The sequence below is a fragment of the Bubalus bubalis genome, chromosome 3, assembly GCF_019923935.1.
Source record: "Bubalus bubalis isolate 160015118507 breed Murrah chromosome 3, NDDB_SH_1, whole genome shotgun sequence".
NCBI lineage: Eukaryota > Metazoa > Chordata > Mammalia > Artiodactyla > Bovidae > Bubalus > Bubalus bubalis.
The window spans coordinates 164,926,953-164,943,577 of NC_059159.1; the positions used below are offsets into that span (position 1 = coordinate 164,926,953).

The 16,625-nt window shown below is 44.8% G+C and overlaps 1 protein-coding gene across 19 annotated transcripts in view; it reads left to right on the top strand.

Annotated features, from left to right (window-relative positions):
* ZNF618 (zinc finger protein 618) overlaps positions 1-16,625 on the top strand; it is a 204,947-nt gene that overhangs the window by 69,079 nt on the left and 119,243 nt on the right. The gene's annotated exons all lie outside the window — the stretch shown is intronic.

Genomic DNA, 16,625 nt, shown 5'->3' on the forward strand with positions numbered 1-16,625 from the left:
GTGGCATGCCAGGGGCCATGGTAGCTGGTTAGAGTGGTGTGGGACTCCAAAGAATGGGAGTGAGGAGGTGGAGCTGGAGAGCTTGGACCAGGGTGAGGGATTTTGCTCCAAAGAGGGCAGAGTTAGGAGGAGAGAATGTGGGCCCTGGTGCTGGTACGTGAGCCTGTTCTGTGCTGTGGGCAGATTCTGGTGGAGAAGGGAAGACCGTTCTGGGAGGGGATGGGTACATGGGGAATTACTGGGGCAGTGACCTTGGTTTGGGAAGAGGGGATGGGACCCAGCGTTGAGTGAGGGCTCAGCTTAGGCTGGTGTAACAGGCAGGAAAAGGGGACTGTTCAGTCCAGATGGAGCAGCCTTACAGGTTTGGGGATGGAAAGATGAGTCCTTTTCTTCTGATTGTTTTTCTTTTCTCAGAGAAAGGAGTTGTCGGTAGAGAGAAAGCAAGTTGTTTGAGGTTTGAGGAGAAAGCGGAAAGTCTCACGTGTTCATCTAGGAGAGTGAATTGAGGAGGGAAATGGTTGGGCTGTAGTAAGGACCCTCTTGAGGTTTGTGGTCATAAATTTAAAGTGGGACAGTCCGCGTGGTTGCATGCATTCCTCCAGCGCGAGGTGTGTGAGCAGTCGCCTTGGGGTTTTGCCAGGGAGTGAAAGGCTAGAGCGAGCTGGAGAGTTGAAAGATTATGCCGGAGTGAGGGTGATTGCCATGGGCCTGGTCTTGGCTGGGGAAGGATGGCAGTGAGACAGGGGAGACCAGGTGGTGGGTGGCAAGGACTCAGGGCAGGAACCCTGAGTCTGGGCCCTGGATGCTGGAGGTTAGGATGCTGGAGGTGTGTTGGTGTCACTGATGAGGGCAAGGTCAAGGTGTGAGTGAGGGGGCGGGTGGTTGCGCTGGTGGCGGGGAGGTGAACGGAAGGCCCCTGGAGGAAAAGGAGATTAAAGAACAGATTGGCTAGAGTCACAGGGGCTGTTCTGAAGGCCGGGTAATGACGGAGGGAAGACAGGGAGCCTGGGCTGACGTCTTCAGCATGAGGTGTCTGTGGAGATGCCACCAGGAGAGCTGGTGGCAAGGGCTGCCTGAGCTGGGTGTTTCAGTATTGCTCCCAAGTTCAAAGGGGGGCTGGATGAGAGATGCCCCGGAGCTGGCCGCGTAGCGAGGAGGACTCCAACAGACCGAGCCAGTCCACCCCAGGCCCGCCTTGGCTCTGCATCAGTGTTTGCCATTGGGCAGGTGGCTTCCTCATCTGAAAAGTGGGGTTACTCACTGCACTGGCCTCAGCCATCCACTGCAAGGATTAACTGGACAGAATACGTGCAGGATGGTTAGGCCCAGCGCTTGGTTTATGGTATGTGCCAGGGACCGGTAACTGTTTTCTCCAAAACAGAACTGTCCTTAAATGAGGACAGTTTGTTCCCAGAGAGGGAGGGATCGTCGATGTGCTCCCCCAAAGTGGGATTGTTGGAGTGGGAATGCAGCCTCCCAAGGGCACTTTAAGGGCATCATACGCCAAGCCCATGGGTGAAGCATGGTTCTCTAGGCACAGAGTGCAGATAATGATACAAGCTGGATTAAGTTAATTCCTGAGCAGTGTGTGACTCGTGCAGACAAGCGTCAGGGAGCCCTTGGCTCTGAGGATGCTCTTGGCCTTGGCCTGAGCGTGGAGAGCCTGGGGCCGCTGGGGTATCCTATTTGTAGAGTCCTTTATGCTTTGTAAGCTCATTTGCTACGGCACCTCTGTGAAAGAGCCATGGCAGGATGAACAGAAGAATGGGGCTCGGAACGGTTGAGCCAGACTCCGCATACCAGCTCAAGCCCTCCCCACGTGCCGGTGTGAGTGGCCTCAGACCCAGGACATGGTTTTATGAATGGCCATAAGGCCGGGTGGCTGGTCAGGGCTGAGGGGACATGCGTGCAGGTGGCCTGGCTGGAGCCCCTGTGGCTGCTCTGGGGCTGTCACCAACGTACCCTGCCTGGTGGGAAGCTGCTTTGGGGCCCAGACCCTGGGGAGGAGAGGCCTGCCCTGGCTCCTCAGAGCTTGGTGACCAGTGCCCCTGTGGAACCTGGTGGACTTTTCCTCTCAGCCTCCACCATGGCCGACTGGGCAGGATCATGAAGGCACGTCATTTTAGGAGCTCAGGTGGGAGCCACCAGTTCCCAGGAGGGGATAGATACAGCTAGTGGCCTCTGGCTGGCTTCCCGCAAGGCTGCATTGGGATGAGGGTTGTTCACAGGCAAAGAAGCACCGCCTGCTGTCTACCTGGCTCTGGAAACACCCAATGCTGTGCCCAGGACATGTTTCCATGTTGCTTCACCCCAGAAAAGGAGCACGGCCTCAGGACTGGGGTTGGAAACCTTGAATTTCAGTCTCCCACTTCCTGGCTGCCTCACCTTTCGACAGAGAATTCTTTCTGGGCTTCTGTGTTTCTTCTGAAAGAAGAGGGGTGTTGGGGCCTCTTGAAGCCCCCCTTACCTCCTCGCATCTCTTCCTACCCTAGTCAGTCTTGATTGGTTTCATCCATAATTACGGCTGCTCAGTTCTCTAAATCAGTGGTCCCCAGCCTCTTCGGCACCAGGGTCAAGGTGAGAGGTTGGTTTCAGAAGGATTCAAGCGCATTACATGTGTTGTGGACTTTATTTCTGTTACTATTACGTCAGCTCCACCTGAGATCATCAGCCTTTAGAACCTGGAGGTTGGAAACCCCTGCTCTAGACCACAAGCTCTTTGAGCATGGGGTGAAGTCGTACTCTCCTCTGTGTCCCTAGGACCTGGCACACACAAGCTGCTCCACAGATGTTCACTGAGTGGATCACATGCACATTACTTGTGGCCCTGGGTACTCCATCGCTTGGGGGCTCAGCTGCTGGAGCAGAAGCAGATGGGACCTGTTTTGCCTAATATCCCAGGGAAGGAGGTGGTTGACTTGAAACCACAGGCTGGGATTCTTTCTCCTACTCCAGGGGAAGCCTCACTTGCAGAACCCAGCACATGGAGCACTCAGAAAACGCAGTGCAGCTAGGTGGTCAGGGACCAGGCTCTGTAGGCAGACAGACCTGGACTCAAATCCCAACTCTGCCAGACCAGCTGTTACCTTGAACAACCCTCTTCCAGAATCTGATCCTGTTATCTCAGCTCAAAAACAAGAATAGAAAAACCCACCTCATGATGGTGGTGTGCTGGTTAAATCACATAAGTGACATGCCTACTATGGAGACAGTAGAAAAAGATAGCTTGTTGTTGTTATGAGTAGTAAATATTTGTTGAAATATAGAATGAGAATCCTGTGGAACCTTTTGGAATCTGGCTACTCTTTGATTTTCTTTGCCTTGCTGTATGTAAAATGCAAGAACTGGGGAATTTTTCTGCCTTGAGCAGCATAGAAAGATGGGTATTGGTGCAGACTTTGGAGTTGGGAAGGTGTCTTGGACCTGTGACCAAAGCTTCTCTCTGAACCTCATCTGTGTACTGGGAATAATAGCCCCTATGTCATCGGGTTGTTCTGAAGGATCAGTTGAGACACTGTGTGTACAGAATGCTTAGAGCCTAGCAGATTGGTAAGTATTTTATTAATTTTTGTCATTTTTTAATTTTCTTTTCTGAAGAGCTTCCCTGGTGGCTCCGAGAGTAAAGAATCTGCCTGCAATGCAGGAGACCTGGGTTCGATCCCTGGGATGGGAAGATCCCTTGGAGAAGGAAATGGCAACCCACTCCAATATTCTTGCCTGGAAAATCCCAGGGACAGAGGAGCCTGGCAGGCTACAGTCCATGGCGTCACAAAGACTTGGACATGACTGAGTGACTATCACTTTCTTTCCTTCTTTTTCTACTTTATTTTCTGAAGATGCTTAGAAATACCTCCAATATTATTAAAAAAAAGATTTCCTGTGTTTATTTAGTATTTTCTTTTCCTGTTTTGCTGTTTAATCCTTCTGGCATTTATTTTTATGTATTTTTCCAGGTGTCCCACTCTTATCTGTTTCTAAATTTTATTTATTTGTTTTTGCCACATCTGACTTTATTTAATAAAACTTGACAGAGTTGAGACCCCCTTCTCCAGGGTCAGTCCACTCCCTCTCCAGAGGTACTAGGAATCTACAATTTGGTGTTTATAATTCCCAGACATGTTTATAATAATGCTATATAAGGATGAAACCACAACTGTCCCAAGGGATCTTGCAACTTACATTTTTCTCTTTAAAAACTTATTTTGTCATAATTTCAGGCTTATAGAAAAGTTTACAACTAGTGCAAAGAATTTCTGGATCATTTTCACTCCAGTTTCCCCAAAATTAACATTTCCATGTTTGCTTTCCCACCCCCTCACTGCCCACCCCCCACAGCTCTGTGTTTAATCCTTTTTCTAAACCATTTGAGTCACAGTTGCAGGCCTGATATCCCTTTACCCTTAAATACTTCAGGCTGTATTTCTTAAAAACAAGGATATTTGCTTGTAATATCATAGTTCAGTGATCAAAATCAGGAAATTAACCCTGGTGGAATACCATCAGCAAGTCTACAAACTTTATTCCTGTTTAACCATCTGTGTCAGTCATGTCCTCTGTAGCAGTGGTCCCCAGCCTTCTTGGAACCAAGGACTGGTTTCGTGGAAGACAATTTTTCCACAGATTGGAGCGGGTGGTGAATGGTTTCAGGATGATTCTCATAGAGCAGGAAGCCTAGATCGCATGCATATGCAGTTCATAGCAGTGTACGAGCTCCTGTGAAAATCTAATGCTGCCCCTGATCTGACAGGAGGCGGACCTCAGGCGGTAATACGAGCATTGGGGAGCAACTCTAACTACAGACGAAACTTTCCTGGCTCACTCACTGCTCACCTCCTGCTCTGCAGTTGGATTACTAACGGTACTGGTCCTTGGCCCAGGGGTTGGGGACCCCTGCTCTGTAGGAAAAGAAAACCTCAGGTCACAAGCTGAATTTTCTATTGTCCAGTCTCTTTCGTCTTTTTACATCTGGATCACTTCTTCAGTTTTCCTTTTCTCTTTCCTGACCTTGATTTTTGTTGTTGTTGTTGTTATTTTGTAGACTATCCCTCCATTTGGGTATGTCTGATATTTCCTTGTTCTGAGATTCAGGCCAAGCAATTTTTGCAGGAATACCTGGACATGACGGTATAACCTTCTCAGTACTAGTATCAGAAAGCATCATTATTGTTAGTGAATAGTCTGTCCTTCTCCCACTGATCTGAAATACATGTTCACAACTGTCTAAATTCTTACATGTACATAAGTCTGCCTCTGGACTTGTTATTCTCATAAAGTGATCAGTTTATCTAATTCTGTGCAATTTTTCCCCCAGCTGTTTTATAATAATTGTTGTTCTTGTTCAGTCACTCAGTCATGTCTGACTCTTTGTGACCCCATGGACTGCAGCACGCCAGGCTTCCCTGTCCTTCACCATCTCCCAGAGTTTGCTCAGACTCATGTCCATTGAGTGCATGATTCCATCCAATCTTCTCATCCGCTGCTGTCCTCTTTTCCTCCTGCCCTCAGTCTTTCCCAGCATCAGGGTCTTTTCCAGTGAGTTGCTCTTTGCATCAAGTGGCCAAACTATTCTAGCTTCAGCTTTTGCATCAGTCCTTCCAGTGAATATTCAGGGTTTATTTCCTTTAGGATTGACTGGTTTGATCTCTGTGCTGTCCAGAGTACTCTCAAGAGTCTTCTCCAACACCACAATTCAAAAGTATCCATTCTTTGCTGCTAAGCCTTCCTTTATGGTCCAACACTCACAGCTATACATGACTGTTGGGAAAAACCATAGCTTTGTCTATACAGACCTTTGTCAGCAAACGGATGTCTCTGCTTTTTAATATACTGTCTAGGTTTGTCATAGCTTTTCTTCCAAGGAACAGGCATCTTTTAATTTCATGGCTGCAGTCACTGTCTGCAGTGATTTTGGAGCCTAAGAAGACAAAGCCTGTTACTATACAATACCTTCAAACTGTACAGGTTTCCTTTTTGGTGTTTTGTAACTTAAGTTACTCATGGGAAGGGGGTTCTTCCTCCCATTACATTTTCTAATTGATTATTGTTGATGCTGGAAAACCACTGACATGTGAATATTTTTCCTGGATCTGGCTGGTTTCCTGAATTCTCTTTTATTCTAATCTTTTTCAGTTGATTCTCTTGGAATATTTTTTAAAATGTAGACAGTTGTATCTGCAAATCATGGCAGGTTTGTCTCTTCCTTTACACTTCTATTTTCTTTTTTCCAGTCTTTTCACATTGGCTGAGATGTCCAGAATAGTTTTGAATAATATGATAGTGATATTGGGCATTCTTGGTTATTCCTGACTTTAAGTGAAGTAGCTCTGGAGTTATATTAAGTGTTGGAGGGAGGTTTTGGAGAGATACCCTTCGTGTGGAGGTTTTAAAAAATTCCTAGTGAATTATGTTGATCTTTAAAAAAAAACAACAAATGAAACTCAAAATCCAGAAGACGTAGGTTGATGCTTATTTTTAGAGTTGTATTACTTTTGTAATTTAGTGCCATGTCTTATTTGCTAAGGCTTCTCTGGTGGCTCAGTGGGTAAAGAATCTACCTGCCAATGCAGGAGACACGGATTTGATCCCTAATCTGGAAGATCCCCTGGAGAAGGAAATGGCAACCCACTCCAGTGTTCTTGCTTGGAAATCTGCATGGACAGAGGAGCCTGGTGGGTTACAGTCTATGGGGTCAAAAAGAGTCGGACATGACTTAGAGACTGAACAACAGCAACTTACTTGCTAACAATTATGTAGGATTTATCTTCATGACTCAGATAATCACGATGGTGTGATCACTCACCTAGAGCCAGACATCCTGGAATGTGAAGTCAAGTGGGCCTTAGGAAGCATCACTACGAACAAAGCTAGTGGAGGTCATGGAATTCCAGTTGAGCTATTTCAAATCCTGAAAGATGATGCTGTGAAAGTGCTGCACTTAATATGCCAGCAAATTTGGAAAACTCAGCTGTGGCCACAGAACTGGAAGAGGTCAGTTTCCATTCTAATCCCAAAGAAAGGCAATACCAAAGAATGTTCAAACTACCACACAATTGCACTCATTTCACATGCTGCTGCTGTTGCTAAGTCGCTTCAGTCATGTTTGACTCTGTGCGACCCCATAGACAGCAGCCCATCAGGCTCCCCCGTCCCTGGGAGTCTCTAGGCAAGAATACTGGAGTGGGTTGCCATTTCCTCTCCAGTGCATGAAAGTGAAAAGTCAAAGTGAAGTCGCTCAGTTGTGTCTGACTCTTAGTGACCTCATGGACTGCAGCCTACCAGGCTCCTCCATCCGTGGGATTTTCCAGGCAAGAGTACTGGAGTGGGGTGCCATTGCCTTCTCTGCATCTCACACGCTAGTAATGCTTAAAATTCTCCAAGCCAGGCTTTAGCAATATGTGAACCATGAACTTCCAGATGTTCAAGCTAGTTTTAGAAAAGGCAGAGGAACCAGAGATCAAATTGCCAACATCCGATGGATCATTTAAAAAGCAAGAGAGTTCCAGAAAAACATCTATTTCTGCCTTATTGACTATGCCAAAGCCTTTGACTATGTGGATCACAATAAACTGTGGAAAATTCTGAAAGAGATGGGAATACCAGAGCACCTGACCTGCCTCTTGAGAAACCTATATGCAGGTCAGGAAGCAACAGTTAGAACTGGACGTGGAACAACAGACTGGTTCCAAATAGGAAAAGGAGTACGTCAAGGCTGTATATTGTCACCCTGCTTATTTAACTTCTATGCAGAGTACATAATGAGAAACACTGGGCTGAAAGAAGCAAAAGCTGGAATCAAGATTGCAGGGAGAAATATCAATAACCTCAAATATGCAGATGACCCCACCCTTATGGCAGAAAGTGAAGAAGAACTAAAGAGCCTCTTGATGAAAGTGAAAGAGGAGAGTAAAAACGTTGGCTTAAAGCTCAACATTCAGAAAACTAAGATCATGGCATCCGGTCCCATCACTTCATGGGCAAAAAATGGGGGAAACAGTGGACACAGTGCCTGACTTTATTTTTTTGGGCTCCGAAATCACTGCAGATGGTGATTGCAGCCATGAAATTAAAAGGCGCTTGCTCCTTGGAAGGAAAGTTATGACCAACCTAAACAGCATATTCAAAAGCAGAGACATTACTTTGCCAACAAATGTCTGTCTAGTCAAGGCTATGGTTTTTCCAATGGCTGTGAGAGTTGGACTGTGAAGAAAGCTGAGTGCCGAAGAATTGCTGCTTTTGAACTGTGGTGTTGGAGAAGACTCTTGAGAGTCCCTTGGACTGCAAGGAGATCCAACCAGTCCATCCTAAAGGAGATCAGTCCTGGGTGTTCATTGGAAGGACTGATGTTGAAGCTGAAACTCCAATACTTTGGCCACCTGATGAGAAGAGCTGACTCATTGAAAAAGACCCTAATGCTGGGAACAATTGAGGGAAGGAGAAGAAGGGGACGACAGAAGATGAGATGGCTGGATGGCATCATCGGGTTGATGGACATGGGTTTGGGTGGACTCTGGGAGTTGGTGCTGGACAGGGAGGCCTGGCGTGCTGCAGTTCATGGGGTTGCAAAGAGTCAGACATGACTGAGCGACTGAACTGAACTAATGTAGGATTTTGGGGTCTGAATTTATATAAGATTTATCTATAATTTTATCTTTTAAATGATCGTTGCCCAGTTTTAATTGGAGAAGTATTTTGGCTTTGTAGGAAGGACTGGGATGTTAGTCTCCCTGCAACAATTTAGTAAATATAAATATAATCTGTTTATTGAGGATTTGGTAGAATTTGCCAGTAAAATTATTTGAACATTCCCAATGATTTTACAATTCAAATTTCTTCATCTAATTCTTGGTTTATTCAAGTTTTCTATTTAGAAACCGATCTATTTTGTATGCATTTAAAATGTATGTTAATAAAAAGTCTTTCTTCCTCTTTCTCTCTTTCTATCCATCCTTTTGGTTCTGAGTTACTGCCTCCTTCTCATTTCTTAGTGTTTTATATTTATCTTTTTATTTTCTTGTCCAGACATATTGAAGGAACAGGCAGTGTTAGCTATTTTATTTATAATTTCAAAGGACTTGCCCTTGCTTTTGTTGTCAAGTCTTTTGTTTTCTGTTTCTTTAACTTCTGATTATTTTTCTTCATTTTTGACTTTCGGTCTATTTCCATTTTTCGTTTATTCACTTATTTTTTGAGTGACAGTTCAGAAGTATCCCATGGGTTTTACTGTATAATACTCTCATTGTTCATTTTTAAACAGGCTGCAGTTTATTTTAATTTCTCTTTAAAAAATATTTCTCTAAATAACCTTTGGATTACATTTCCAAGTGGTTAAATTTTTTGTGGCTCTCTCTTTGTTTAATTTTTAGTTTTATTGCTTCGTGGTCAGAGAATATGGCCTGTGTAATTTCTGACTTAAAAAAAAGATTATTGAGGTTTTCTTTGTGGCCCATCACATGATCAGCTTGTAATTGTTCCATGGATTTTTGAAAAGATGTGCATTGTTTTATAAATATATACAAAAATATATTAAACTGTTTGTGTTTTTCAAGTCCTTTATTGTCCACCCTAGTTTTTTATTTTTTTATTTATTTATTTTGTACCCCCGTTTTTTAAATCCTCATAATCTGTTTATTTCTGGGAAGTATGCCACTGTCTCTTATTATAACTAATATTTTTTACATTTCTCCTTGTATTTTCACCAATTTTTGCTCTGTGTATGTAATGAATATAGTAATAGTTTTTTAGTGGTTAAATTTAGTATTAATTAAAAAATTATTTTTGCCCTTTGTGATTCTTATTTTTTACCTTGAAGTCTGTTGCCATTTCTGCATTTTATTGACACATGCCTGGTGTTATTTTGTCAATTCCTTGTTCTTTTTTTAAAAAAAATTGTTTTAAAGTAATTTAAGACGTCATGAAGAGTTGCAGCAAGAATGCTCATAGTCTGCTGTACCCTTCACCCTGCTTTCCTCATTGATGTCATCTCATGTCATCATAATCCTTTCTATTTTAGCCTTTCTGGCTCTTTTTGTTTTAGCTTCTGTCCTGCCCTACATCCCCCCATCTGTGATACACTGTTTTTTTAATCGGGGAATGTATGTGTAGATGCAGAGGGTGTTAATAGCTCAGTTATGTCCGACTCCTTCGACATTGTTTATACTATAGCCTGCCAGGCCCCTCAGTCCATGGGATTCTCCAGGCCAAAATACTGGAGTGGGTAACCATTCCTTTCTTTGTGGGATCTTCCCAACCCAGGGATCAAACTGGTCTCCTGCATTGCAGGCAGATTCTTGACCATCTGAGCCATCCATATTTATTGTGTTTGCTTGTTTTAAGTTTCAACTTCCTTTTGCTACCTTAATTTGTTTTTGGTTTTCCATGATGTTTTTCTCCTGCTTATTGTTGGATTGCCAAAGTTTTCTTTAGTTTCTGTTTTTCTTACTTCCATAAACCCTTGCTGCTTGAATTCCACCCCCCACCTCCATTCTTACTCATTTGGAAGTCATAATCTTATTTCTCATTTTTTTCACTTAGGCTAAGATTTTTAGCAAACATATTTAAACTTGGGCAAGAATAAATTATTATCTCTACCCTCAAAGATTCCCCGCCTACACACAAATATTTGACCTTTAAATGTACCATGCTTTCCTTATCCTCTCTCTATAATCGGTTCTTGGTTAATATGATATGGAATTTTATTTCCAGCTTAAAAAAATTCTGCATTGTGGTTTTGGAAATTATGTAAGAGCTGCCTTGAGCTTCACAGCTAGCTACATTTTCACCCACTTTTTGTAGACTTAACTCTATTTTGTTGAGTTTCTTTCTCTTCTTTCTAAAATTTTGTTTGATGTCTTCTTTCTTATACTTAATTTCCTTTATGTTTTTCAGAAAAGGTGCTGGGATGGCTCCAGAATCTTTGTATATCTGAGAAGTCAGATATATATATATATATTTGTTTTTCCCTCCACTTGAGTAATGAGTTGGTTTGCAGTTGAGTTCTAGGTTTAAAGCCCTTTTGCTTAGAGCTTTTTAACCCTTGCACTCTTTATCTTTTGCCTTTGAGAAGTCTGGTGCTAGACTGAGTCCTGTTTCTCTGTAGGTTTTTTTTTCCCTCTATGGAAGCATTTAAGGATTTCTCTTTGTTCTTGGAGTTAGGAAATTTCATCAGGGTGTGTCTTGAAAGTCTTTTTTCATTCCTCATCCTCAGCACTTGGCTTTTGTGCTCCAAAAACTCCAGCCTTTATTTCTGTTTTGTTCTTCACTCTAGAGAAATGAGTGAATATTGGGCCTGTAGTGGATCTCTAGGGTAGAGAGACAGTGAAGCCTTGTTAGATTACTTGGGATGCATGCAGCCGGACAGCTGGTCGACCCTCTACACACCACACATTTCTCATCTGTAGAAGGCAGTGAGAACAGCTCTTGTCAATAGGGTGGTTGGGAGATAAAACAGAACACAGAAAAACACTTTGGAGTGCCTGCAAGGAGGAAGTAGTCAGTGGTGGGAGCTGCTGTCTATATAATCCCCTGAAGGCAGCAGAGATGGAGGAACAGATGGGCTTTTGAACTGGAGTTTGAGGAATGGACAAGATGGGAACCTTCTCTGAGGCTCAGTCTCTCTACTTAAGATGATGGAACTTGATAAGTTTATAGGTAATCATTATTCTTTTTTTTTTTCTTTTAATTTCACACAGAGGAAAGTGACTGGAATCATTTTGGAATCTTAAGTCTCTTCTCTTCTTTCCCCTCTGTCCTTTCTCTCTTGTTCTTTCCTTTTAGTGATTTTATTGGGTTGGCCAAAAAGTTTGTTCCATTTTTTTCTATAAGACTGTATAGAATTGTATAGAACTGAATGGATTTTTTGGCCAACCCAGTATTTGGTCTTTCTGGTGGCATGCATTCTAAGTCGCTTCTGTCGTGTCCGATTCTTTGCGACCCTGTGGACTGTAGCCCACCAGGCTCCTCTGTCCGGGGATTCTCCAGGCAAGAATACTGGAGTGGGTTGCCACGCCCTCCTCCAGGGGATTTTCCCGACCCAGGGATCAAACCCATGTCTCTTACGTCTCCTGCGTTGGCAAGCAGGTTCTTTACCACTAGCGCCACCTGGACCCAGGGGTTCGAAGAGCCTTTAATTTGCTGAAGAGAAAGGACTTCAGACTTGCCCAGCAGAGCCTGTTTCAGTGGACTAAAAGGAAACGTTAGATGTCTTTGCGCATCTTCATCTGACATGCCCTCTAGTGTCTCCTCTTTATCTGTTCCCACTCTCCTGGGCTACTAACTGTCCAGCACGTCCCCAGGGCTTGCACACAGTAAGTGCTCTGGAAATGCTTATGGAGCATACAGTGAATCAATGCTCCGTTTCTCCTGCTTGGAGACATGACTGCTTCTCACTTCACTGGGCAGGTGCCCTTGCTTTTGCTGTTTTATAAAAGATTTTATTTGTGATTGAATGACAGACAGTTCTTTTAGAAAACAAGAAGAACTGGTTTGGACCATTGTGAAACTCCATTTTAACAGCAAGAAGACAGGGCTCTGGCAGCTTCAAAAAGGGCAATCAAGAAATTCTTGTTTGCTCAACAGAAGGAAGTATTTAGAGTGGTTACATGGCTTCAGAGTTGCTCCAAACTCCATATAATTCCAACTTCTAATGGCTTTTTTGGCCTCTGAGGTAATTGGTGAAAGTTAATTTACAGGAGTGTTCTAGGTTGGTTTCACCAAATTGCCTACTGTCCCAAGCACATCTGGAAACATCACAGGAGAAATTCGGCTGGGGAGGAGACATGGGTAGGGTATGATTTCCAATGTGTTTTCTCTGCTCTTGGCATGGTTCACAAAGCAAATATTTTTGAGCGTCTCTTCTGCCTGGCACTGATGAGACAGGAGAGGGAAGGAAGATGGGACAGAATTAGTGCAGTAGAGTGTAGTCAGTATAAACCCTGCACCCAACTGACTCAGGAGAGCTGGAGGGGTGAGGGCAGTGTTGGATACAGAGGGGCTTGCCATGGATGAGAGAGGGAAGGGCATTCTGGACAGTGGTCACTGCACAAACGGAGCATCCCAAGCAAGTGCAGTGAGAGGTAAAGCGTGTCTGCACGGTGCAGCCTCGCGTGCAGTAGGGCCGGGATCCCCTGTGTTCCGTCTAAGGGGAGCCGTTGCCACTTAGCTGTACCTGCCTGTGGCCAAGTCAGACCATAGGCCCAGGATGGCCAGAGCTTCGGATTTTTTTTTTTTTAAAGAGAAGCTCTAGATCTAGAATTTTATGTAACATTTCCTAAATTTCTAATTATAGCAACTCATTGAAAAATTTTAAAATAATGTAAACCACCCCCCCCCCCCCCCCCACCAAACCCATTCCAGTCCACCACCAGCTAGTGAAACCTGTTGTGGGAGGTTGAGAGAAACAAGGATGAAGAGGGACTCGGCCTGCCATGACCTGTGTCCTGTCCATTGCCAACGTCAGGAAAGAGAGCTTGACCTTGAATTTTGAAACAGAGGCCAGGTGACTCTGGAGAAACCTGACCTTCCCCGACCTTATTTACTTTGACTCAGGGAATGGGAGTCAGAAGTTTTGGGCTTTTAGGTTTTCTCTTTATTACTACCCGACCCCCTTTTTTTTCCTTTGCTAAAACTGCCTGGGGAATGTGATGGTGACAGGTGAAGCTGGTTTGCCTCTTAGAACTTCTAAGCCCCGCTTGCTGCATGCTCCCGCCCTGCACGGTTCTGGCCCCATGAGGAATTTCTCCCCTTCCCACCCTTTCGTTCTGTTTTGTGGGGTAATAGAGAGAGGGCCGGGTAAGTACACTCTTGAGCCTCAACTAGCCACAGTAGCCACGCATGCTCATCTTCCCCCTGAAGTAGATGGATAAAGATTTTGTTTAAAATTCTTGTTCTTAAATTCATAACACAGAGGTGTCCAGTCGAAATATAATGTAAGCCACATATGTAATTTAAATTTTCTAGTATCCACAACAGAGGGGAAAATGACAGTTGAAATTAATGTCAGTAACATAATTTATTTAGCCCTGTACCTTCAAAATGTTATCGCTTCAACATGTAACCAATATAAAAATTCTTTTAAGCTACTGTATTATTATATTTTAAATTTTGTACAAAGTCCTTGAAATCTCTGTTTTCCACGGATAGCCCATCTCACTTTGGATTCATTACAGTGTTTCAAATGCGAAGTCACATGTGGCTAGTGGCCGTCATGTTGGACAAGTGTGGCTGTTACAGGGGCACGTGAGAAGGTGACAGTCACAGACACAAAGGAGTAGACAGGCCGGGGACTCCCCTGGCAGTCCAGTGGTTTAGACTTCTCCTTGCAATGCAGGGGGTGCAGGTTCAATCCCTGGTCCGGAGGGCTAAGATCCCACATGCCTTCTGGCCAAAATACCGAAACATAACGCAGAAGCAATATTGTAACAAATTCAATAAAGACCTTAAAAATGGCCCCCCAATAGTCTTTAAAAATATACATATACAAGTCAGCTGTGAACTAACTTCCTGGGTGATCCACGGGTTAAGAATCTGCCTGCCAGTGCAGGGGACATGGGTTCGATCCCTGGTCTGGGAAGATTTCAAATGCCTTGGGGCAGCTAAGCCTGTAGGCCACAACTACTGAAGCCCGAGCTTTAGAGCCCAAGAACCACAACTAGAGAAAGCCCGCATGCAGCATCGAAGACCCAGCACAGCCATAAATAAATAAATAATATTTTTAACAAAAGGGCACGTATAATGATGTTTTCCCCTGCATGGGTTGCTCTCCTCTCCCCTCAGGATGGAATTCTCTGGGCTCTGTCCTCCCTTCGGCTCCGTCTGTCACTCTCCCTCCCTCTGTCTTACCAGACGGGCCTTCTCTTCTTCAACATTCCAGGCGCCTTCCAGCCTCTGAGCCCTCACACGGGCTGTTCCCGGTACCTGAATTGTGCCTCCTCTGTTTCCACCCCCTCCTTGGCCTTGCTACATCTAACCAGTTTCCAGGTTAAATGTCCATTTTTAGGAAGGTCTTTCTTCCTTGATCCTCCCGCCCCAAACTCCAGGCTAGATTATGTTTCCCTGTTTACTGCTGTCAGGAGGGGAGGCTAGAAATCTGTCTCTTCTCGGCGCCCAGCACAATCATAATTATCCAGTTATCAGTGAGATAATCATTGAACATCCCTCTGCCCCATTAGGCCGTGTGCCCCAAGAAAGCAAGGACCGTGAGTGCTTTGTTTGCTTGTTGTATGCACAGCAGCTCCTGTGGCGGCTGCAGGAAATAGATTATTAGAAAATATGAATGATGCAAGGCTGAGATTCAGTCTTATAGAGGAACCAGGGGCCACAGACCTCAGAGGGCACAGACCCATAGCAGTGAGGCAGTGGGCGGGGTGGGGGGTGTCCACCCCTGTGGTCAGTGCTGATCTGCTTTCTCACCGGCAGAACCCACCACTCCCTGTCCCCCTCTTGACTGGCTTTCAGTTGCCTGTAAATTATATTTTTGGTGGCTGTTAATAAAAATATAGGGCTGGGGGAAAAAAAAAGACTTCTCCTAATAGAATTTTATTAAATGGCACTAGTTTAAAAATGTCTCGTAAAAAGTTAATTAATTTGGGATTTGGGGATGAAAGGCGTGATATAAATGTCAGTTATTATTATTACAATTTCAGCCTCACGCTTATGCTCTTGATCCAGCCCCTGATCTGGAGTTTCTCCTACACCCAGGGACTGGCAGCTCTGCTGAAATGCCAGAGGCAAATTTGAGCTTTGGGGCTCCATCAGGGACAGAGGGACTTAGCCAAGTGAGGTCGTCCTGCCTTTTCATAGAGGATAATGCCAGGCCTTGAGAGCTGGCGCCACTAAGTCAGGGCCAGGCGTGCTTCAGAGCGAAATGGTCTTGGTGCTCCAGGGAGCTCCGGGCCATCGAAGCAGCCAGGAGCATCAAGGTCACATGTTTAGCCCCAGCCTGGTCACAGAATCCTGTTGAGCTGTCAGACCTCTGAGAGATTAGAACCCACTCTCACTTGACAGAAGGGGAAACTGAGTTTGAAGAGGAGTGGAGGCTTACCTAACCCGTGGTCACATAGCAGGTTAATTAAATTTGTAGAGAAAAAGGCAGTGAAAGCAATTAGTGAAGTGGGGAAAACCTTCCAAGAAAAAAAAAAAGAATTCAGGCAATTTGTCGGTGACGGGGCTAGAAACTGTTTGCCAAGGAAACAAGGAGTCCTGGGACTTCCTGTGAGGTCAGGGAGACAGACAGCCTCTCGCTCCTTCAAGACACACACCCTCCCCCATCATTCCCCTGACTGCAGACACAGTACCTAGAGGGAAGAGCTCCAGACCTGACCCCGAGTGTAATTACTTCCGCGAGGTGGGGGGCAAGCTGGGATGTTAATCACCATCACAGACCCTTACATTTCTCTACTGAGTGTGGGCCAAGCAGTGAGGATCTGTGTGCTTCTATCTCCTGTTCTCTGCAGCAGGGTGGGAAAACAGCCCTTGCAGGGGTGTGATGGGAGCAGGTGGGTGGCAGAGTGTATGTAAGTGGCAGCTTGCAAGCTGGGGGTCTCATGCTCTTAGACTCACTTGTGCTTACAGAGCTGAAGGGGAGACACGGGTGGCTGGTTGGTTATCCAAGGGAACCTTCCCAGATGTCT